This window comes from Talpa occidentalis, unplaced genomic scaffold, assembly GCF_014898055.3.
Source record: "Talpa occidentalis isolate TD23 unplaced genomic scaffold, MPIMG_talOcc4v2.1 talOcc4.2, whole genome shotgun sequence".
Lineage (NCBI taxonomy): Eukaryota > Metazoa > Chordata > Mammalia > Eulipotyphla > Talpidae > Talpa > Talpa occidentalis.
The window spans coordinates 113,550,509-113,574,836 of NW_023602073.1; the positions used below are offsets into that span (position 1 = coordinate 113,550,509).

Below are 24,328 nucleotides of genomic sequence, written 5' to 3' on the forward strand. Positions count from 1 at the left end.
GTCTTTAAAATGATCCACAAAAGCTTGCCTTTGTTTGGAAAAGGCAAGAAAGTAAATATTTTACACTTTGTGGGCCAAATGATCTCCAGCATGTAAATGAATGTAAATGAATGGTTGCTGTTGTGTTACAATAAAACTTTGTTTACAAACCAGGCAGTGGGCATAATTTGGCTACTTAGCCATAGTTTACCTCCCTCTGTGTAATAGTCCCCTTTTCTTCTTTATAATCTCTATAGCACTTAACATCATCTTATGTTCTGTTTATTTACTTGTTTATTTTATGTTTCTCTAATTAGAATATAAACTACACAAGGACAGGTACATTGTCTCTTTTCTTTATGCAGTATCTCCAGTACCTAAAAAGTCCTGGTGTTTAGAAGCCATTCAATTTTTATTTGCTGAATGAATGAACGAGGGAAGATGAGAATGCAGCAATGTAGGAAATCACTGTTCCACTGGCAATGTCACTGCAAATGCACAAAGAAAATTAAAATATTCAGTACACAGTACATGCTGTGACACCCCACCTCATTACTCTGGGCAAATATTTCCCAAGCCACCATCAGGGGAAATTTCTTGATCATGAGGGTAGCTATAATTAGAATAACAGAAAAACTTCGTAATGTTTCTGTAACGCCATGTATTTTATAATCACTCTCAGTATCTATTATTTCATCTTGACAACAGTCATTCGAGGAGTGGGAAAAATTTTTATTATCCACATTTGCTAATTAAAAAGACAAGACAAAGAGGTTAAATAACTTTCTGAGGGTTAGAGAATTAGTGAGTCCCTCACGGAGTGAATCCTAGAACTGAGGTGAAAGGTTGTCTCCATGAAGAAATCATTTTTTCCTGAGGCATTATTTTCTCCTTGTTTATCCAATTCTCAATAGTTAAGATTTTATGTTTCACAATAAAAGGAGAATATATTTTGGGGGAGAAATGAGAAGAACTTTGTCCCCTGAAATATTTTGCGAAGTGGGAGAAAGCACGACAGTTAAATCTACGCACCCCTGAAAACAATAATTCTTTAAGCTTTAATATGAGAATTATTGGGTGCTAAATGACAATTTGCCAGTAAGGATGAAGAATTAGGGCAATATTTACTGGGAAGGTAGTAAAAACTTTAAAAAATAATCAAACTTTTAAACTCCCCTGACCTCTGTTTCTCCAGAGACTTTCCCACTGGGCTTTGGCAAGGGCATTCACGGTCTTGAAAAGTCTTCTGAATGTTCTTCCAGCTTTTTCTTAATCAGGGGCTTGGGGAACCAATGTCTGTTTTCTTAGTGGCAAAGAAAGAGGCAGGGAGATTTCTGAATTCCTATGTTGGAGGTCAATCGTATCCTAAGGGAGAAATGGAAATATGAAGCAAAGCTTTTTTCATCATGACATTCTGATTTATGACATTTGGTGTGCTACGGCTTTGTTTCTTTTGGAGATAGCATCAATGTAAATTTAACACAAATGCTCTCTATCTCCCAAACTAACAACTGAAACTTGTAGTCTCTTAACACCTGAAATGTATTTTACATATAAAAGAAAATTTCAATAGCTTCTGGTTTCGATCTTCAGGATTTTCCCTTGCATTCACTATCTTATAACAACAGAATTAGAAAAGTCTTTATAATAACAAGCCACTAATCAGAAATTTTTAATGGTTCCCTAAAGAATGAACTCCCAGTTGGAAACAGCTCACTGAGCTCAGGACTAAGAAAGAATTTAGAACTTCTCTGAGCTCCAAGGAATAAGACAGGTGATTTGGTCATGGAGGGGTAAGTAGAGGCACAATGTCATAGGTTTTTCATGTCAGAAGCTCTCTCCTATATTTTTGCCCCTCTGTCTCATCACCTCAGCAGGTTTCCTCCTGATGCCTAAAACATTCTGGAGTCATGCTTCCCTTTTCTAAAGTTGTTCTTTGTGGTCTTTCCTAAAAAGAGACACTCTAGTGCTCTATGGGAATCCTTCCCTCTTTGTAATTATGCCAGCCTTTCCTGTCTGCAAACTTCCCTGCATGCTTTGGTCTTTACCATTCAATTTAATGTTTCCTATTACTTAAATATTTCACATATTACAATAGTCCCTCTTTCAACTCCACAGCAAGGTTAAGGATTGAATTTATTTGAATCCTTCAATAACACATTAATATAGTAAAGAATTAAATATAGTTGGTGCATTAAAATGATTGACTTTTCTTTACATATCCTTTGAGTTCTTTGGATTTATAGTTGTACATCATGCAAGATACAGACTTCTTATCCTGATATACAAAGTCCTTTCTGATTGAGAGTTCAGGCTACCACTCCAATACCACTTTGCACTATTCTTAATGCTGCTTCTCTACTGCCATTACCATCACACACACACACACACACACACACACACACACACACACATCCATTAAGTTACAACAGTGGTGAACTGCTGGACATTCTTCAATCTTGCCTTGTTTGTTTCCTATCTTCTTTACATTTCGTAATGTTGCCCCCTTTGTCTGCCTTGTTCTTTCCTCCCTAATTATGAGGACCATCTGTCTCTCCATCCTTGAAAAGTCAGCTCAGCAACAACCACTCTGTGAAGTCTAGTTGATCCCCACTGCTGGCCCCACCCACATGGAGGGGCCGCCACATATCTCATCATTCTTGATTGCTGTTTCTATCATACTATGATAATAAAAGTTCCTTGTCTGTATATCCATCCTTCATACTAGATAACACCATACTTGATGGCCTTATCCTATTCATCATGATTGATAGGAGCACTTAATATTTGTAAAGCATTGACTGAAATCCTAACAGGAATTTCAAAAATTTAACTGCAGGAGCAAGGGTGCCCCACTTTGGGGTATCTAAAAATTATTTAGGTGGGTTAGGTTTGCATATGTTTAAGAGCGTGTATAAGCAAATTTATATCAGTCAGGGTCTCACCAGGAAATAGTAACCACATCACTACTTTGAGTATGAATAAAGTAATATAAAGCCTCATTAATTTACAAAAGGAGGTCAGTTACTAATTAAAAGAGAACTCTTAAGCATTTTAGAATTTGCAGATGCATAAAAGCAACTAATTCTTCAAGACTGAGGAAAAATAGATAATAAAGGGACACCAGACTTAGGAGAAACCTACCCAAGATTGAGATTTATATTTCCTCAGAAGTGTATGGTGTGAGGGTTCAACCAAAACTACCACACATATCACCCTCATCTTATAAGAAGTTCCTGGAAGCAGGCTTTGCTTGAAGAAGTTATGGCCTGAGAATGTGGTTGCAAGTGCTGGACTCTCCACTGAACCAATAAATGGAGGATCAGAATCAGAAGGAAAGCATCACCTTGCAGTGTCCCTTTAGTATTCTCTATTGGCAAATCATAACATTATCCCAGCTGGCAAAATTAAAATGCTTATAGGGTCCAGTTTCATTTTCACAAACTAGGGCAGGGAAAGGTGATTTGGAACTGAAAGACAATAAACTGATAACTAACATAAGCTTCAAAGCAAAATTAAATAAGGAGAAATAATTTTAAATATAATATAAAATTAATATTAAAGAAGCATTGTAAGACATTAGCTCATGATATTTCATTCCTAAAATTATAAATGCTTTCCTGATCTTTTTAATAAACCAACAAAAATTTTAATATAGCACCATACAAAAGTAGTACTGTTTGGGTTCAATTGATTATAGGTTTTTAAGTCTCAGGAGTTAAAACATTCTTTTCTAAGTTCTCTTTTTAAGTTTAATAAATGGGCAGGTTTATGTAACCTGAAATTATTGAGTCTGGAGTATTTGAAATATTATCAGAATTGCCCCAGATTACCTTTCCCAGAATCTGCAACAGAAAATATTTTTCATAGAATAGAATTACTTTTTCCCTCTGCTTTGGCATAGTACAAGATGGAAGGCTGAAAGGCAATAATGAGAAATAGAAAACATATCAATCTGTTTAATTTCTGGCAGATAATCAAAAATAATTTCATTTGGGGCCTCCCTGGTGGTGCAGGCAGTTGAGCACAGCTCTATGAAGCTGTCCGCAGCCTCTGCAGTGCCAGTTCGATCCCCATCAGCCTCGGAGCAACTGACATGGTGAGCAGACCTCTCCTGTCTCGCCTGCTGCTCCCCTCAGCAGTATATTTCATCAGTCTGCCTGTTCTGTTCCCCATTCTGTCTCTGGTGAATCCTCTCACCCTCCCACACATCTGGACTGTACCCCAGCTCTTGTATAAATAAAAAATAAAAATCTTTACTAAAAAAATAATAATAAATACTATTAAAAATAATAATACTAAAAAATAATAACACATTGAAGGAATAAACTAAAAATATGTCATAAGACTATTAGATGTTGGGTACAGAACAAAGGACTATAGAGCCACAACATGGGCTCATATGATTCCTCCGAAATCATACTAACCCATACTGTCCAGTATCTGTGGTCCTTTTCCTAAATTGTTCCATTACAAACATGGTATCATATATTGCTAGTACAGTTATGTATTTTGTATTTCATTTGCAGAATGTATAATCTACAGTAGAAACACAAACTCAATTAAGAAAACAAATATTGCATTCTAGAATTTGAAAATGTGAAGAACAATGAAAAATCTATTGAACTAACAAACTAAGAAAGACTTCTTGCAACTTACATTGAGTACCAAAGTTTCTTAAATGTACATGTAAAAATATTGTCAGACTGATATGTGCTTCTTATAGCCATGATGATAGCTTTAGAGACTTGACAGTCTATGAGGCTGTGGATACTAGCATTGGCATAAAAAATATCAATTTTTGTTTATATTCTTCCATGCAGACTTCTGCAGCAGAACCACAACTATCTGTGGCATGGCTTAATCTGGTTAGGTTTCTCTCCATTTTAAAATAAACACTATACATCCTTAGTGTATACCTTCTACCTTATCTCTCCAACATCTGAAGATTTCTTTTTTTATTTTCCTTGGATGACCTCCAGATACAGACCACTGGTTTTTACTAAGGAATCAGACAGAACCCATTAGAAATGCTTATTTTTTCTGGCAGAGTGGCACCCATGATGCATTGCTTCCTCTCCTAGAGCTAACTAACTGCAGTGCATATGCCACAAGACTTATCTTGAAAAGACAGGTCACTGAAAGAAAGTTGTTCTTTCCCTTTGGGAAGCATCTGGGAATAATATTCCCACATGTCAAATCTGTTAGCTCCTGTCTCACCCACACCAAGACACCTGGTCACCAGATTCACACACCAACTTGTCAAATCTTGTCAGTTCATCAACAGTACAGAGAGTCTTTGGGTTATGGTGGCCCAAGGGTGAGATGTTTACCAGAGAAAATATCACATCCTATTCTTTCTCACTGAACAATAATTATCAGAGAAAGTTGATCAGTCAACCCATGCTATTTTTCTTAGTGTTTGGTAAACACTCATCTGATCCCAAACTACTTTGTTGAGCATCTATTGCAAAAATGAACTCAAATCATATTTCTTAAGTACCAATCAGACTTTCAGGGGCACCCAGATGTGCTCTTCTCTGACAGATACAGGCAGCCTCTACTCATACCTGAGCATGAATATTCTCGCTGTTTTTGATAAGATTAAGGATATGACCTGGGAAGAATTGTTTATATGCTCAGACAATGTGCTGGAGATTTTTTAATGGGGCTCCGGTACTTCAGCTGTTTCCCAAGAATGTATTGTGGTTGAAATTCAACCCAGGCTGCACTCATCAACACATGTTTCTTTGATGAATTATTATTTATATGAACTGACAAAGCAGTGTGATTTTTCCATCAGTCATCAAATCTGTCTTTTAACAGTTGGCAATAAATGTTTATTCTCTTTGGTAAGAATGATTTAAATATGCTTGTAATCTATTATTTGTGATTTTTTTTGTGATGATAGTAACTTCTTTAAAAAAAAATCACATTCAACCATAGTACAGCTTTTCACTGGGTTCAAAACTAGGAAAGTCACCTTTCTGCAATGTTACTACTATGATAAATACTCACCAAGTACTTAATGATGTTATTTGGTCTCCATAGCTACTCAAGATGCAACACACCAAAGGAAGTTTAAGAAGACTTAAGACAAAAAAATATCACACAGCCAATGAAGGAAACAAGATGTAATAAACCACCTTTCAATGACCATGACTATATGGAAAGCCTGTATATGGGAACAATCAGGCAGATGTGACCAAAAAGGCCCCAAGAAAAGATTGAGGAATGCTGCCATACACCCCCAAATTATAACTACTACAATAGCACTGGTCATTATTTTCCAGTTCAAGAACCTATAATGCTTCCCTAATGCAGGCTATTTCTTACAAAATTAAAGAACAAACTCATTAAGCTAACATCTAAGTCTTTCCATTTTCTTAAAACAATCTACTTTTCTAGTTTTCTCTCTCAGGCCCATATTATAATTCTCCCATTCAAGAAATCTAAACTCATCATTTCTTCATCACACCCCACATCTCCTTACCTCTGTGTCTTTGTTTATATTGCTCCCTTCATCTGAGAATACGCTTACCATTTTTCTCTCTTCCATACCTGTCTCCAAATTTTATCATTCTTCAAGACTTAATTCAAATGCTATGTATATCTTCAAGTTCCTGCATATTTTTAAGAGTAACTTAAGAGGTCATTCTCCCCATTGAACTTATAACCAATCACTAATATTCACCCCCATTTTATGTAGAATTAAAGATATTTGGGACCTTTTTCATCCACCAGTTAAGTGTAAGTTCCTTGAGGAAAAGGATTTAGCTTTACACACTCCTTATCATCCATGTGTTCTAATACAGTACTTTAAGCATATTGATTTTATCAACTGAAAGAAAATTATCCTTATTTAAAAATATGTTTTTTTGTCATAATCTAAACCTAGGTCAACATGGGGGTGAGTCTGGGTGCTCTCTGAACTCTTGCATCTTCATGAATGTGATGTTCACAAACTATCAGTTTGGGGGAACCCACCAGATCTCTCTTCAAGGTATTCTTCCCCCCAAATTTCCCCCAACTTTTTAATTAATATTAATTATTAGTTATGTCATTATGGACATATAAAGTAATATACAACTGTCTCAGGAAGCTGGGAAGGATTGTGTGTACCTGAACTAATCCATGCCCTCTCAGTCATCCAAATAATTTCCTACACTCTAAGTTAGTTTGGAGTAACTGGTCAATGACTCAAGAGAAAGACATAATTCTGACTCACACTGTTTAAGAAGTCTAAAGCTTATAGGTATATAGCATTTAAAAAAAAAAAGCCTTGTCAAAACCATACATTTTGTAAGTGGCAAAGTTGGAATATGAACCTACATCTATCTGATTTTAGAGATGTGTGGACAACTCTGGCATGTTGTCCACATATAATTCTTACCAGCATTCTCACCATTCTGTCACTTTCCCCCAGAAGCCTTCCCTTAGTGGTTAAATGGTAAAAGTATGTGTTCTGTCACTGGGGAAAATAAAAAGGAATATGAATTCTAAGGAAAGTTATCAGCCTAGAAATCCTTGAAATTGACACATTAGTTCTGACTATGAGAAAATAAACAAATGTAATATTCTTTCTTGATATTACTATTATATTAATCCAAGTTGTCAAATTATGAATTAAATTTCTTGGAAAACTGGGTCATTTATCACCCATACATGCTGAACCAGAGTTTACTGGTCCTAGCGGTGAATAGACTTCAAATTGCACATCAAGATGCACGCTCTGGATGATTTTTTTTTGAAGAATCAAAAAAGCCAGAGATTGGGGATGAGAGGATTCACTAGAGACAGAGTGGGGAGCAGAACAGGCAGATTGACTGAAATACAATGCTGAGGGGAGCTGTGGGCAAGACAGGAGAGGTCTGCTATGCCATGTGGGTCTCCTTCCTGGCTGGGGATTGAACTGATTCTGCACTGGCTGCGGATAGCTTCATAGCGCTGTAACTCAACCCCTTGTGCCACCATGGAGGCCCTGACACTGGATGATTTATCATTTGTTTCTAATTGGATCCATTCCTTTTTCAAATGGTTGATCACACCTATATTATTCTAAGTCCTTTGCATCTTCAATGTAATTTATTTCAGTAATTTATTTATGACATCCATAAAACTATTTCTAAAACTGAACTGCATTGAAAGATATAATTAATGACACATTTATTCACCTACTCCATGTATCACCTACTCCTTGTATCTTGATTAGTCTTCTCCCCAAAAGAATACTTTACGCAGAGTAGAGAATGGCAACTCCCCACAAAACTGGCTTTGTCCTTCACTATTGGAAAGATATTTCTTCCCACAGTCTTGACAGAGTGGAGAAATAAGATCAAATGTGTGGCGATGTTCCTATTAACAGTATTAGTTTCGCAGTCCTTTCTCTTTCATAGATTCATAATTTGGAAAGGAGGTGATGCCTCTTCTTCAAGTAGCTTCTAGAAATAGTCAGAAAGGTGAAACTCTGAGGGAAACAGCAATAGTAAGAGTCCTTGACATTTATATGCATGTGTCATAAGCAAACGACCCTGTTTCATGTTTAATTGACAAGAAAACAGACAACGTAAGAATTTATATCTATGTATACACACAATAACTGCTTTATTTGCTTACAGTGTATCATATGCATCTGTGTTTAATATTTTAAACTTCTGATTATCTAGAATTGAAACCAGAATGTAGAAGTACAGAGGATTTGTTCCGCTGCAGCTCTCACCAATGATACTTGATTATCTAGAGTAAATGCAGAGTTCAGCATAGGATCTTCTTATGTTACATATAAACATAGACATAAATTATACATACATATCCCTTATTTATGTATATGTATAGGTAGGATTTATGCCTAAAATCAAATGTATCTCTCAAAATACTTATTTACTAGACTACTCCATTTACTGACCATTCTAACGAGCAGAACTTGACTTCTAATAATTTATGTGTAAATTATATTTTACTAAGAAGCTTGTGGTATCTCTCATTTCACCAGTGGAAAAGTGTTGAAGTGAACATTTCTGATTTTACGCAATAGCATATGGAAAACTCTCACGTACTAAACAAAGGGGCTGGGAAAATGGCTGGTTCGTTTGCTTGTTTGTCTGTTAGTTACTTTGCCTCATCTCTGTTCACAGGGGATTTGAAATGACTTTAAAAAAAACGTTGAAAGTAAAAATGAGATTGTAGTTTTAGAAATTTAACTAAGAGTAGCTATTGAAGGCCAAATTGGGATAAATCTCACAAATATAGAAGTCCTAAGAGCTTAGGTACTTTCACAACCTAAACTGAATTCCTTATAGGGTATTTTTGGTTTCCTTTTTGGTAGTGGAAGCAACAAGAGTTATAGTTGTATAATCTTTTTTGTTGTAATGAAGAAAATATTGATTCACATTTTTTAATACTCTAGTTTTGAAAAAAGTTTACTCTTTGAATATGAAGTTGCTAAAATTCATAACAATCAGTATGTATATGTATATATTTACATAAGTATATATAATAATATGTGTATGTGTACATATAATTGTATATATGCACAGATACACACAAACACCTAAATATACCTGCACATAAGACATAAGAATATGTAAAACTCAAGTTAAGATTAACTGAAATTTAACTATGATTTTATTGTGCATATTAAGAGGAATACTAAAAAATTACATTTTATTCACCTTGGAAAATAACTATATGACAAGAAAGGGGAGGTTCCTCCTATGTCAAGTTCAAAGAAAGCCAAAGTCACAGAACTTGTCACAGTTTTATATGGCACTGTTCTAGAAAGACATAAAAAATTGGTCTTGAATAAAAAAGAGAAATGAATTTTTTTTAACCAAGACAATGAACTAATCCTAAGACCTTTAAGGACTTTCTCTTATAATTATTTATCTCTCCTGATTCTGCTTCTTATGTTTCCTAAACAAACTTAAAGATTTCAGGAAGAACAGACCTGAAGTGGAAGACATGGGCATTCCAGATGAGGAATCAGACTTATAGGAGTTTGATCAGAGTGAATTGGTTTCACTAAGTTTGATCAGCTCTGGAACTGACAACTCTGTGGAAATGTCAGTAGAAAGATACCTTGTCTACTCCTAGAGTGACCCCATCTCATTTTCATCTTCCACATATATTTTTAAATTTTTTTTTTATAGAGGCATGTTTATTTATTTATTTGTTTGTTTGTTTTGTTTATACATGCACTGGGTACAGTCAGAAGCACGGGAGGGTGAGAGAATTCACCAGAGCCAGAGCGGAGAACAGAGCAGGCAGAAGGACCGAAGTACACTGCTGAGGGGAGCAGCGGGTGGCAGGAGAGGTCTGCGCACCATGTGGGACCCTCCTCCGGTGGCCGGGGAGCAGCCAGGGATAGAACCAGTGCCGCTGAGGCTGCGGGCAGCTTCGCAACCCAGCGCTCAACCGCTGCACCACCAGGGAGGCCCCCACATATATTTTTATTAGAAAGGGAGAAACAATTCATCCCATCTAAAAGCAAAACACATAATTCCTAGTGCAAAATCTGAAACAGGTCTCAGGTAAGTTTACACAGTGTGTATTCTGGCACTAGTGGTAGATAATGTCTAGAAACAGAAAAGGTGGGTAGTTTTGTGGTATTTTTTGATAAAAAACCAACGATGTGCCATTAGAACTTGAGGAAAAATAATTCTGAATGGGGTCAAAAAAACATGGTCCCGATAGGAGCATTTTTCAGTAATCTGGCTTGATGCACATATGGAACGTTGAGTGCCCAGAGAATCGCCTTCCAATAACCCTTCAAATGGTCACTTTCTCAGCAGGGTTTTGGGGAGAGGGACTGGCATCAACCCAAGCTGTGTTCCCTCTGGAGAGTCTGGAGTCTGGTATAAGAATTTAGAGTACGTGGGACAGTCTACAATCTTTATCCCGGGTTTATTGGCTCAGGAAACATTCTACCCATAGGATTTGGGAGAAAGGGCAATTTTTCAGTTTCAGATCCTTTTGGAGGAATAATGAAGCCTAACCTAGACCCCTGCCTCAAAGGAGAACTGTTCAGCTTCCACACAGAGTGTGACTAAAAAAATGATTGATGGGAAAATAAGCATTTCTCTCAGCAACTGTTTTTAGTCTGTTCCAGCAAATAAGCAAATGACTTATTCAGTTCCTGAAGTTCTCCACTAAGATGAATTTTATCTGGAAGCTTTTCAAGCACAAGTTAACACACAAATGACCCAGGGCCTCCCTTTCATTGCACCTAAGGAGACACTGCCAAGAATCATGGTAACAAGGAATCAAAGTACATTTTAGAGCAATATAAGGGAGTTGGTGAGCAGATTTTATGATTTTATATTAAAAGTACTCTGTTAGGATTTAGTTTTCATAGCTGATTTCATCAAGCTAGTTGCTAGTTACTATAAGCAAGTCACATTTCACTATGATGATGATGGCCATTATAAATTACTATAAAATTCTTCCATGTGTATTGCTTCCCATCTTGGACACCTTTTGTTCAGTAGAAAATAGATTATTCCAGGGCCTTCCTGGTGGCACAAGGGGTTAGGACACAACCTATGACGCTATCTGTAGCCACTGCAGCATGAGTTCCATGCCTGGCCAGCCAGGGAGCTACTCACATGGCGCAGCAGACCTCTCCTGACTCACCCACTGCTCCCCTCAACAGTGTATTTCAGCCAATCTGCCTGTTCTGTTCCCCACTCTGTCTCTGGTGAATGCTCTCTCTGCAACCCCCACCCCCACACCCCTAGCCTGTAATCCAGTTTTTATATGAATAAATTAATAAATCTTCAAAAAAAAAAAGAAAGAAAATAGGTTATTCCAGAGGGATTTAACAATCTGATTGCTGATTTTGTAGAAATGGGAAAATAATTTAAAGGTATTATTCCTTTTATTATATAATTAAGGCATGTTTATAATAAATATTGAATAAAAACAGAATAAAAAATTTAGTTACCCATAATCACAGAAGTAACAGAAGTATCCAGAAGTAACATTTTGAAGTGTAACTTTCTCTCCATGTTATAAAAAATATATTTTATAAAACATATCAAGAAAGAAAAAGAGCATGGTGGTTTAAAATAGTGATTAAGAGTGGCCTTCCAATGTTTTTAATACTTACTAGCTAAATGACCTTGTACATAGAGCTTGACTTTTCTCAACCTACATTTTCTCAAATCTAAAACAGGTATATATCACTTTGCATCCTTATATACCATTACCAGGACAAGCCTGAAGTAATTGATGGAGTGGATAAAGTACTATTCTCTCTTGCTACTATTTTATTATTATTTATCCTTTATTACTTCTTACTGTCCTCTATTTTTAAAATGTTATTTACCTAATCCTACTTTCTTACAATGATTACTTTTAAATATCTTTTGTTGCCCAAACCCTTTGAGCATATAATGTAATATTTAGATTTCCTTTTCAGAAAAACATTTTCAAGAAAAAATTGAACAGAGGCTCACATAAGCAGTTATTTACATAATATTTGGGTTATTCACAGCCCTTACACAGTTTCTCAAAGAAGCTAGAAACCCTATTCTGGCTTTCTTTTCTTCCTTTGCAATCTGTAATTTGACTTTCTTCTTTGACACTTTGGAAACTTTCCCCAGCCACTAGTAGGATGGATTTTCCATTTGTTCCTGCAGTTCACAATTATCAGCTGTGGGGCTGTGCAACAGGGAAAGGGGAGAGGGTGATGAGTGGGCGGGAAGGTGGAGAGGATACACATGAGCAGCAGTCCCGAATGACCTGCCGGTCCCATGAATGATCAGTTTAATCACTTATGTAGAGTCAGTTCTTAAATACAACAAAAATATTATGAATCCTATGTAGGGAGGAAACCAGAAGGAGCAGTATAAAGCAATGAGAAAACGGCTTCCTCAAAATGAGCAGAGGTTTCTGTATGGTATGGAAAACTCTTCTACCAAATATTCTCTGTTCAAAGATCTAGTTACTGCGTAACTCGCAGAAGACTAAAATATCGGGAAATACACTAATAGCATTTGCAGCTCATCCCAGACCAAGAGGCTTGCAGGAGAGCTCCTTGCCAGCCCATGTGAGCTCAACCTTCTGCTTTGTTCATGCAGCAACCTGATCACTTGCTTAAGGGGGGGAAATAGACTGTTTTTCAACCTTGCCTTGAAATCATGAAATTCCTGTCATAAAAATAAGAAATTGTATATGAAGCCATGGGGTCAGATCACCCACTGGTTTCAGGATTTCTCAATAGAGTTATTATGCTTTGGAGCAACAAGGTGAAGAGAGATTATGGTTTCATAGCAGTATTTGAATTTCCTGAGATTTGTTTACTTGAGAAAGACCCTTATCATCATTGAAATGTTTAAAGAATTGAAAGAGCTGTTTTCTTTTTTACAAATCCAATTTTTGAAACAGAAAACTCCAGAGTGGAATGGAATAACTACAGAATTTTAAGGTGCATTTTATGCTGGTTTTTTTTTTTTTAGCTGATAAAAAACACAAATCCAAGGGTTTGATTTGTGTCATTCTTCTTTTCGTATTCCAGTAACATACATACTGAGAAAAACTTCACAATGGCAGGGGGAGACAAAAAGATAAAAGATCCTCTCCCACATGCTATCCCATGATATTTTCCTCAGTTGTTAGTCACATTGTATTTTTGGCCATGCCCCAAAAACCACAACCCTCAATTACAGTTGCTTTCAGACATGTGGAAGAAACACATGCTAAAACAATTAACAAAATTATGACATTTACATTTTTCTCCCCACCATGAGTCCCTGGGATTATTCAGCATGTGATTCTATGCGAACCAAAACAATTATCATAATCAAGCTGACCACATTTACCCTTACCTAGCGCTTTGAAAATGTCAAAAAGTGAAATAGAAAAACAAAACAAACAAACAGTTTTTTCATAGCACACACCACTTCCTGTTGGCAGCAAGAACCACACAAGACACAAGCAGGAAGACAGAGTGCTGTCCCCTCATCAGAAGCCCATCCACCCCTGTGGAAACAAGTGCTGATTGATTACCTTTAGCTTTGAGCTGTCTTGTTTACCCTGTATTTGCTGCTGCTGCTGTTTTGTTGACAGATTTTAGGGTTTATTGAATGGAATATATAGGATTACCTGAAACTGATGAACTTTAAAGTAGTAAATGCAAGTGGAACATCAAATTTGCATAGTGTAAGGAGACTTGTAGCAATGGTAAATAAATCATCCTCTCTCAGTCCACATGCAATGGAACATCTTAGAGAACTATTAGAGTATTGTGCATTTGTTTATGCCTCTTTTAAAGGCCAAATTTATGTATAGAACTTCAATACTAGTTTACCATTGACTTCATATGCTTATAACACAAGAATACTATAGGCTAAGTATATAGGTATACATATAAAGATGAGTAAGAAATGATCTTTGCTCTCAGAAAGGCTACAAAATAGCAGAAAAGATAAACATACATATTAATGATTATGCTTAATGGAATAAGAGTTATAACTAAATTAGTCAAAGCATTCTATGATGCATAAAGAAACATTTCCTCTGCAAGTTAAAACAGAGTTCAGCGACCTTGACCACAGCCAAGAAATACGTCTTTGGTAATTGTGCTGCATAGCTCTTGTTTACCATTCTAGATCTCCTCTCTACCTTTCTCCACCCTCTTCTTGCCCCAGGCAGCTGACCTCTGAGGACTGGACAAACAGGCTCTTTTGCTTTCTTGGCTAAAGATAAGAGGATGGAAGGAGAATGAGGTCAAGATATTTATTCCCCACCACCACTTTCTTGCTCAGTTTTCAGGGGTTGGCTTTGGTTGCATATTTCTTCCAAAGGCTACAGTTCCTATCACCTCCCCACTCTGGGTTTCCAGCCCCACCCTCCCCTCCTCCTTTGTCCTTGGGAGAAGTGCTGCACTATTCTTTAGTCAATTCCCTAACAGCTATCCACACCTTTGGAAAAAGAGAGAGAGAGAGAGAGAGAGAGAGAGAGAGAGAGAGAGAAGAGCCCCTTTATTAAACTCTCTTTAATTACCCAAAACATCTCTTTAAACTTTGACAACTCCAGTAAACCTCTTAACATTGAAGAAATTAAGTTTAGTTCTGCTCTTTAGAGAATCATCTCAGAAACAGAACAAAGGTTCTAGTAGTCACTGAATGCCTCAAATAGATACCCCTCCAAATAGTTCTAGTTCTTACAAGAACCACGACACTATTATAACAGGCCCCATCTCATCAGTTCTGCCATCAGCAAGCCAGAATAACACCCACCATTCTGCAGCGGGACCACATGGTAGGCAGGATTTTAAGGAGGCCCTTAGAACACCAGACCCTGGTATTCACCCATCATATGACCCCAATCAATCAAACACAAATTGTTACTGATGTGAAAGGTTTTGGCAGACATGATTAAGCTCCCAAATCACTTCTCAATAAAATAGAGATGATCTGGGTGGGCCTGACCTAATCACATGCGCACTTTAAAAGCAGATCATTTCTCCAGTTGGCAGAAGTCAGGGAACTGAGGCTTCAACTGGCTTTCCAGAATGCATATAGGCTGTGAACGCCTATGGCAAGGAGCTGAAGGCAGCCTCTAGGAGCTGAAAGTGACTCCTGGCCAGCAACTAGCAGGAAAATAAGAACTTGAATTCTACAACCACAAGGAAATGGCTTCTGCCAACAACCAATGAGGCTGAAAAAGGAACGTCAGATGAGAACCACAGCTGGACTAGGCTGACACCTCGATTTCAGTGTGGTGAATTCTGAGATTCCAGTCTCACCAAGCAAAGACTGACTTATAGAAACTGTGAAATAATAAACTTGAGGGTTTTTTTAAGCCCACTAAGCTCATGGTAATTTGTAATGCAACAACAGGTAACTAGAACAGTCCATATTGCACCCTTGTTTTGTTTTAAACGAGCTAACTCATACAAGTGTTTTTCTCAGATAAAATGTATTCTTTTAAATGTAAACACTTGATGAATATATATTATCCATCTTTCTGCCTTTTTTTTTTTTAAGATTTATTTATTTATTTATACAAGCACTGGGTACAGTCAGAAGCGCGGGAGGGTAAGAGAATTCACCAGAGGCAGAGCAGAGAAGAGAACAGGCAGACTGAGGAAGTACACTGCTGAGGGGAGCAGCGGGCGACACAGGAGAGGTCTGCTGCGCCATGTGGGACCCTCGCCCGGTGGCCAGGGATTGAACCAGTGCTGCAGAGCCTGCGGGCAGCTTTGCAACCCAGCGCTCAACCGCTGCGCCACCGGGGAGGCCCCATCTTTTTGCCTTTTAAATAGTATTTAGTACACTGCCTAATATTTAAAAGATCTAATAAATATTTTTTGGTTGAAGAATATACGGAATCATTTAACTTATTCTTCATTACTCAGTTTATTCAACATATAAAGCATCAATTCTTTACCAGGCCTAGTACGGATTGTATAGTAGTTCCCAACGCCTGCTTTCTTTCTTTGGGCTATACTTGACTCCTCCTGAGAGATGAGGCTAGCCATGTGATTTATAGTGGTCAATAGGAAGCAGAAGCAATATGGTCACTTCCATGCAGAAGCCTTAAGAGTCATTTTGTGCATCAGTACCCCTTTTTTCTCCCTGATGTGGTCACTAGCACATTTCCAGGTAGGGTCTTCTCAGAGAAGGAATATAAAGGCACATAGCCAGGTTCCTGTCAGTGCACAGCTGGTATGTAATATGAACAAGCAGTATACTTCTGCTGTCCAGGGAATTGAGATATTAGAGCATTTCAGTGCTGTGGCATGAATTAGTCCATATTAACTGTTATCAACTTTAATAATGCCAACTCATGCCCTCGAGGGTGATTAAGAAGAGGATATCCATTTTCCCTTAATACTATCTCATAGACTGATACACATATTGATTCTTCCATGTCTTAGCATCTCTAAATGTATACTTTTTAAGAATAGATTCTTTTAAACTATCCCCTTATTTCATACACAGTGCCAAGTTTAGAATGTCTAAAGCAATCTGTCTAAAACAAAAATAGGCATAGATTTTGTAACAATTTTCTGCTTACAGATTATATTCATTTGCTTTCAGAAACATGGTCATAGTTCATGGATGAAGCAGTAGGCTGTCTCCTAAATGGGTGAAACAACAGCTAATCACAACAACACATGAGTTGGGTTATCTCAGTGTGTCCGTGTGTGTGCACACACACATATATTATATGTAAAAGGTTCAACAAAGCTTTGTTTCTAGAATGGTTTAAAATCCCAGACTGTCCCTTCTCATGAACTTCTAAAAGCCTGGGATATGAGTACCTCAATCAGACTGACTGCAGGTACTTTTGCACTTACCTTCACACTGCACATTAACTACTACCTTGCTAAACCACTAAGGTTGACTAGTTATTAGGTGTCATTTCCTGCTCAGTTGTAGGGAGATCACCTCATACTTGGCTAACTATTCTTATGCTACATGCTATAGAGAGTAAAGAATTTATCTTTGCCCTTCATAAATATGTAAATTTTGCAAGTTTCAATTTTTTCAGCATCAATTTAAACAATTCTCTTCAAAAATGTTAACATTTCTAGAATATGAGGAAAGGCAGAATAAAAATTGTTTAGTGAGGTAAACACACCTTGAAAATTTCTTTTCATCATTATTCTCTGCTCCAGTGCATACATGAAGGGAGAAGGAAACCATCAAGTTCCCCTGAACAGCTTTGAACACTCTCTTCCTTATAATCCCAAGGACCTTATCTCCTAAACCTCACCTTTTCTCTCTTCCTACTAGATGATGAGACTTACATTTAAGAAAAAATACTTCCTACACAGTTTTATTTGATCACCTCATCAGATTTAACTTTAACAATATTCTTTTCTTCTTAAAATCCCGAGGACTTTGTTTCCTCTCTAATCAGATAAAAACCAGCCATCAGAAATTACAAAGTTCTTGGGGTCTTCCTGGTGGAGCAAGTGGTTAAATCTCAGCACTGTGAAGCTAATCAGCAGCCACTGCAGCACAAGTTCGATCCCCTGCCAGGGAGTTACCCACATGGTGCAGCAGACCTCTCCTGACTTGCCCGCTGCTCCCCTCAGCAGTATATCTCAGTAGTCCTTATCCCACTGCTTTGTGGCCCTACTTTTCCAAGATCGATACAGCAGATGTCATAGAGTAAAACGGGCAGACTCAGGGTGGGGGGCAGAAGGCGTTAGTCTGTAATGACAGCTCAACCACATCCTAGTTGTTGTTCTTGAGCAGATTTTTCTGGGCCTGAGCTACCTCATCTGTGCAGTGGAGATAATGACAATGTAATAACAATAATTACAGAGGTTTGGAGGAAGTTAGATGAGATGGTGGGTGTGAGGCACTGCACATTGCCTGGCACGAAGGGCGAAGTCAACCAAGTTTGTGTGACCTTCATATAACCAGGATACAAGTGCCCTGTACCAAAGGGTAACTTTCTGTGGCTCTTAGGAATTCACAACCGTGAAGACACCCCCATGATTGGTTCCCCTGTAGTTAAAGGGGGGAAAAAAAGGTTTATACTTAAAACCTATAAAACCTAGTGTTGAAAAGAATATTTTTAAAACCTTATTTCTCACTGCCTGCGGCTCCCAACGCAGGCTTCGGATGTAGGCCATCCACACCCATCTGTGGGCACGGAGCTTTCATCAGGGATCTGTAAGCAAGGAGGGCTAGAGGCAGACTACCTGGCTTGCCCAAGACCTACAGGCTGCCCTGTTGTCTCAGTGTTTTTATTAAGAGCATCTCCTTTTTTCTCTTAGACATGTTCTGGTTTGTTCAGTAAATTATTCCACCAACCTAGTCATTGAGCCTGCTTTTCAGTTTCCCCTCAAAGAGTGGTGGATAAGGAGGAAAGCACGGCTGCATTTAAACCGGCTTTGCTGCTCACTAGCTGCATGTCCTTGGACAGCCTGTGAACCAGGCCTACGGATAAGCTAGACTGACTACTAAGACAGGAACAATGAAACCTACCGGCTCCAAGGCTGTGGGATAACTGCAAGGGCACACAGGACCTGGCACACAGATCTGTGCAAAGATGTAAATTCCCTCTCGCCCTCTTGTCTAACTCTCCTGTGTGAACAGCAGACAATCCCAGCAGTGCCCTTTTCTGTTGTTACTCTGCATCTGCGCAGTTCAGCCTCTCCTTGCACCGGTTTTGCCTGGCAGCTCAGAAGAGGGAAAAGATCCCTCTGGGGCATGTTCCAGAACTCTCGGGGGAAGGAGAGAGAGCGAGCTTATGGCTCCTAGTTACAGCCCTTAGCTGTAATCATTCAATTACACCCTTTTATGTTCTATTTTACTGCACCTGAAAGGGGCAGGGATATCTGGATATCTAATAGCTGCGTTTACTGGGAGGTGAGCTACTAAAAATAGTTCCACAATCAGTGGGCGGGTTTCCAGGAAATGCTTTACTTGTTAGTGCAGAACAGGGAAGAGAGTGTGTTAATCAAGCCCTTCATCTGAAGCGCTTGCCCACGCTGCTCTTGGAAGGCTGAGGGCTTTGGTCTTGTTTTTACCGTCTGTGTTTACCAAGTGAAATCGAATTTTAAAGGAATATATGCTGTTATATGAGTAGTTGAAGATTATTACTGAAACGTTAATGAGGGGGTGTGTGTGTGTGTAGAGGAGTCAATTATAAACATCACCCCACCACCTCCACATGACTTATATTTGATTTCTGTCTTCATGAGAATGTCCCTAGAATCCCAATCCCTTAATGGTGACACACGTTGATCCTCCCACACCTCGAGCTGGAGAGGCAGAGGAGCCTTACTTTCACAAAAAGAAAAATATGTCAAAAGTGTTTTTAATTTAACAGGTGGATGAGACATATATTGCATCGATGTCCCAGTTTCTTGCAATTCTTACAAAGGGCAAAGACAAAGTCAAGTTAGGAGGAATTTGCATTGTCAGAATGTTGGAGTCTGGCATTTTCATTGAGTTTAAATGCTATACTAATAAATGTTGAATAGAGTTTAATGCCACTACTTTTTTCTTATTTGAATTAAAGTCAGTTATTAAAAGGTCAAACATTACGAATGATTCATAGGGAGGAATACTACGAAAAAGAAATGCATTGAACACATACTAAGCACTTTTTAAAAAAAACTTAGTGCATAGTTTTAGTTAGCATTAAATAGAGGTTAAAAATCCAAAGTTGAATTACTAATTTCTATATTTTGAAATTTAATATGATAAATGAAAATACAACACTGTCTGAAATTAATAGGGTGTAAGTCTTCATCTATTAGAAACACAAAAGTAATTTTTTTTTGTATTTTAGTTAATTGAACTATATTAATTTAGGCTACACAATGCAGACATTTTTTAAAGAATTTTTCCTACTGCACTTTTGAAATAACAAACAGTGGATTTAATTAAAGGAATACTTATGGAAGCATTGACACATTTTGTCATAAGGAAATAAACACCTTTGCCTGTAGTGGACACCATTGTTTTGAAGTGGGAATTGAGTCCATCTTATATTTCAATTTTGTTTCAAATTGTTTATTTCTATAAAGTGGAAAATGTTGTTCCTGTGAAAATCTTTCAATTAGCTATTAATGAATCATTTGTGGTAAGGTTCACAGACAAAAGCCTTTGTATAGGCTGAGGTAGGTCAGGTTTCCAGACTTCTCCTATCCGTTCTCATCCTACAAAGACAAAACAAGGTAGAGTAGGAGTGTTTGGTGGGCATACATTATAAGTGCAAGTTTTTGAAATAGAGACAGCAATCAAGAAATTTGCTTCAAAGATGAGATCTAGTCCCAGGTTTACTATGAACAGGTGGCATTCTTGTTCAGTCTTTGTAAGGTTAAGACACAGTTTTGTCTTTCTGACTGGAACATCATGTTTGGGGTCATAGGAGTGAGCAGTGTTGGGGCCCAGGCTTATTCTGGTCCCAATTCAGCTTTAAATAGCCTTGTGACATTAATCACAGGCCCCAAAATCCTCAAACATCATTGCTGCCAAATGATGGGTTGACAAGCCTCTCTTCTGATATCCCTTATAAATTCCATCTATATTCTCTTATTTCTTGACATTTTTTTAGTACAGTTCAGATAGTTACATGTTAGTAAAAATTAAGAACTATCTTATCTGGGCCTCCCCTGGTGGCGCAGGTGGTTGAGTGCCATGCTGTGAAGCTGTCCGCAGCCTCCCCAGCGCAGGTTCAACCCCGACCAATGGGTGAGATTCCCACATGGCGCGGCAGGACTCTCCTGTCTCGCCTGCTGCACCCCTCAGCAGTGTATTTCATCAGTCTGCCTGTTCTGTTCCCCGCTCTGTCTCTGGTGAATCCTCTCACCCTCCTGCACATCTGGCCTGTACCCTGGTTCTGGTATAAATAAATAAATAAAAATCTTAAAAAAAAAAAAACTATCTTATTTGTAGTATACATCAAAATGAAGTTCTTTGTTCCTTCTTGGTCTTATGACACTTTCATAAGTTAGAATGAATTTTAACACCCTTTCTTGAGTTTCCAACCTTAATTTTAATCGCAAAAGATGTGGCAATTTGTAAGGTCAAACATCTGAAGATAATTTTTTCAAATGGGCCAGGGAAGGCAACCAGGGTCAAGAAAGTAAACAATTTCTTTTCTTACACAGCAACTAAGAAGTAGTCGACACTCCCACTGTGTGTGTGTGTGTGTGTGTGTGTGTGTGTGTGTGTGAGGGGAAGTGGTAGGAAAGCTCGAAGCATGATTAAAGATCAGATGTCAACCATTTGGCTGCGGTTTTTATGTGCCTTTTACATTCATTGCTCTCCCATAAAACTAAAATGCAACTAGTTAAATAAGTGTTGCTAACACAGGATATTGAGGTTGTAATAATATGACTGCATTACAAAGAACCCTGGGAGAAATTCAGAAGTTATTTCACACATTCCTTTCTTAAATAAGATGGAGTTAGATGGGGTTTTTATTTATTTTTTTTTTTAAGAAAGAATTCTCTTAGAGATAATTAAGACATTTTCTATTTAGAGAAAGAGATGAGGAATAGGTAGGTAGGTAGGTAGGTTGACAATCACTAAGTTAAGTTTTCATAAAATTTCTAAAGAAATATGTTTGAAATAGAAAACAATCCTCATCCTTTTGGTATGCAAAAGCATTACATTGGAATGGAAATGTGTAACAGAACATGCTGTGATTTTAACTTTATGTTTTTTAAGTTATTGTAATAAAATACCAGACACTGATACTCATGCATTTAAAAAATGAACCTAAGGCCTTCTCTCACATCGGTAATAACTCCTCTTCTGAGAAAAGGGAATGTGGCAGGGCTGTGCTTTAAGAACCCAGAGAAATGGCTTCTTATGTGTTAGAGCAATGACTCCTCCTTGGTCTAATTATAATCTACAAAAGAAGGATAAATAATCTTCACTAAAAACAGAAGATCATACTTCCAGTTCAAAGACCCAGTGAATGTGTTAACTCAAGACTCAAATGCACTGACGATTTCATGTGTAAGTTACTGAAAATCTAATAATAATAGCAACAACAAAAATAATAATAAAAGAGGAGCCAACTTATGACACCCTCAGAAAGAGTTATCTCTGATTCTTCTCTCTCCCTTCTCCCAGCCCTCTAGCCTCTCCCATCCCCTTCTATCACTGCCGCTATCTTGCACACTAACCAGGTTTATTGTCTACTTATAGCTATATGCATTACTTCCTTGTTTGCCTCTCTCTCACAATTGATGTCATCATATCCCTATACTCCCAAATCTTACTGTTATGAAGTGTGAATTTGGTCTGGCACTGAAGACACTTTTTAATTCAGGATGAATTTTCCTTTTCAGTTCTGGGGCTCTCTATTCCTTGACCTACAGCAATTCTTGGCTCCAAGCTATATTATTCAGGAGCCATTAAATTTAAGCTATAGTGTCCTGTTGCTGCTATCTTTTCCAAACCATTGTCATGCTCATGCATGTGCAATGGAATGACAAGGTCCTCTCCTGCTAACACACTCTTACCCACCCATAAATGTCAGGGCGAATTCTACCACTCTTCTAAAGTTCCCTTTCTCTCCCATCTGAACTCCTTAATAAATTGTGAATTACTTATTTATCTTGGCTTTTACATTTTCTCTTTTTGCTAATAGTTTTGTTTTCCATGAACTCATGTTAATTCTTCCAATTGAGCTATCATATGTTTGAAGAATAGACCCTAAATTCTGTTTTTGTTGTCTCCTGCACATTTATTCAATGCTTGGTTCAGGATTTTTTGAGTGATATAAAAGCAATTATAAAAAAGTCCCTGTTCCTTGCTGACATGCTTACATTTAAAATTAAATTATATTGATATGAGTATTCCTTATTCCCAGACCAGCACTGTCATAGCATGAAGTATACTCATTTGATAGTGTGAGCCATTACAAAAATCAAACGTACTTACATTACTTATTTTTAGATGTTAACAGTCTTTTAAGGCCTCACATTTTTTTTTAAAGATCTACTTATGTATGCACACAAGAACTGGGGTACAGGCCAGATGTGTGGGGGTAAGAGGATTCACCAGAGACAGAGTGGGGAACAGTACGGGCAGATTGACTTAAATATACTGCTGAGGAGACCAGTGGGTGTCAGGAGAGGTCTGCCATGCCATGTGGGTTGCTCCCTGGCCAGCCGGGGATAGAGCTCATGCTTCGGTGGCTGTGGATAGCTTCATAGGTTGTGTCTTAAACCTTTCCGCCACCAGGGAGGCCCAAGGCCTCACATTTGGAAAAAAAAATCAATGGAAAATGAAAAGTGTTCTCTTACTTTCTATTACAGCTATAATATAGAATTCTAATCTTCATCCATAATGTTTATCACAACTGTTTCCAGTACCAAAAATTTGAACATCTTTTGCTTCCATTGTTCCCTTTTGAACTGGTGTTCAAAATAAAAAAGCAATGATTCTGTCATAGCTAAAATATTCTTCCTTGTGATTCAAAATTAAAATTCCATGTGACCTTTAATTTTTTTATACCACCAATCTTTGGAAAACCATAAGACAAAACCTAAGTGATTTTAAGAATAATATTATTCAAATGTGAGGATTGGAAATGGTCACAATTTTAGCTAATTGTGATTTACACTTTAGTTTTTATATTATCTTAATTTTTCATATATTAAAATAAAAGACATTTCTAGGAAGTCTAAAAGATTTATTTGTAGGTATTAGTTATATACCTGGATCATGCTTTGCTAAAATCCATCTTGTTTCTACATTAGATTTTATGACCTGGCAGGGAAAAAAATAGAGTTATAATGAGAAAGTAGAGAGGGTGAAGATGTAGGCGATTTTCCTGGCTTTCCTTCCTGTGAATTTCTGGTGGTGTACCCAAGTCTTTAAAACTAACGGGGACCATTGTCCTTCTCTGCAGCTTA

The 24,328-nt window shown here is 37.6% G+C and overlaps 1 long non-coding RNA gene across 3 annotated transcripts in view; it reads right to left on the bottom strand.

Moving 5' to 3' along the window:
• LOC119253419 (uncharacterized) overlaps nucleotides 1–24,328 on the bottom strand; it is a 394,934-nt gene that overhangs the window by 10,291 nt on the left and 360,315 nt on the right. For all 3 annotated transcript variants that reach the window (XR_008553317.1, XR_008553318.1, XR_008553319.1), the window contains 2 exons: nucleotides 1,161–1,344; nucleotides 357–467 (listed from right to left, as the gene is read on the bottom strand). This is a non-coding gene — a long non-coding RNA (uncharacterized LOC119253419). The remainder of the gene's footprint in view (nucleotides 1–356; nucleotides 468–1,160; nucleotides 1,345–24,328) is intronic.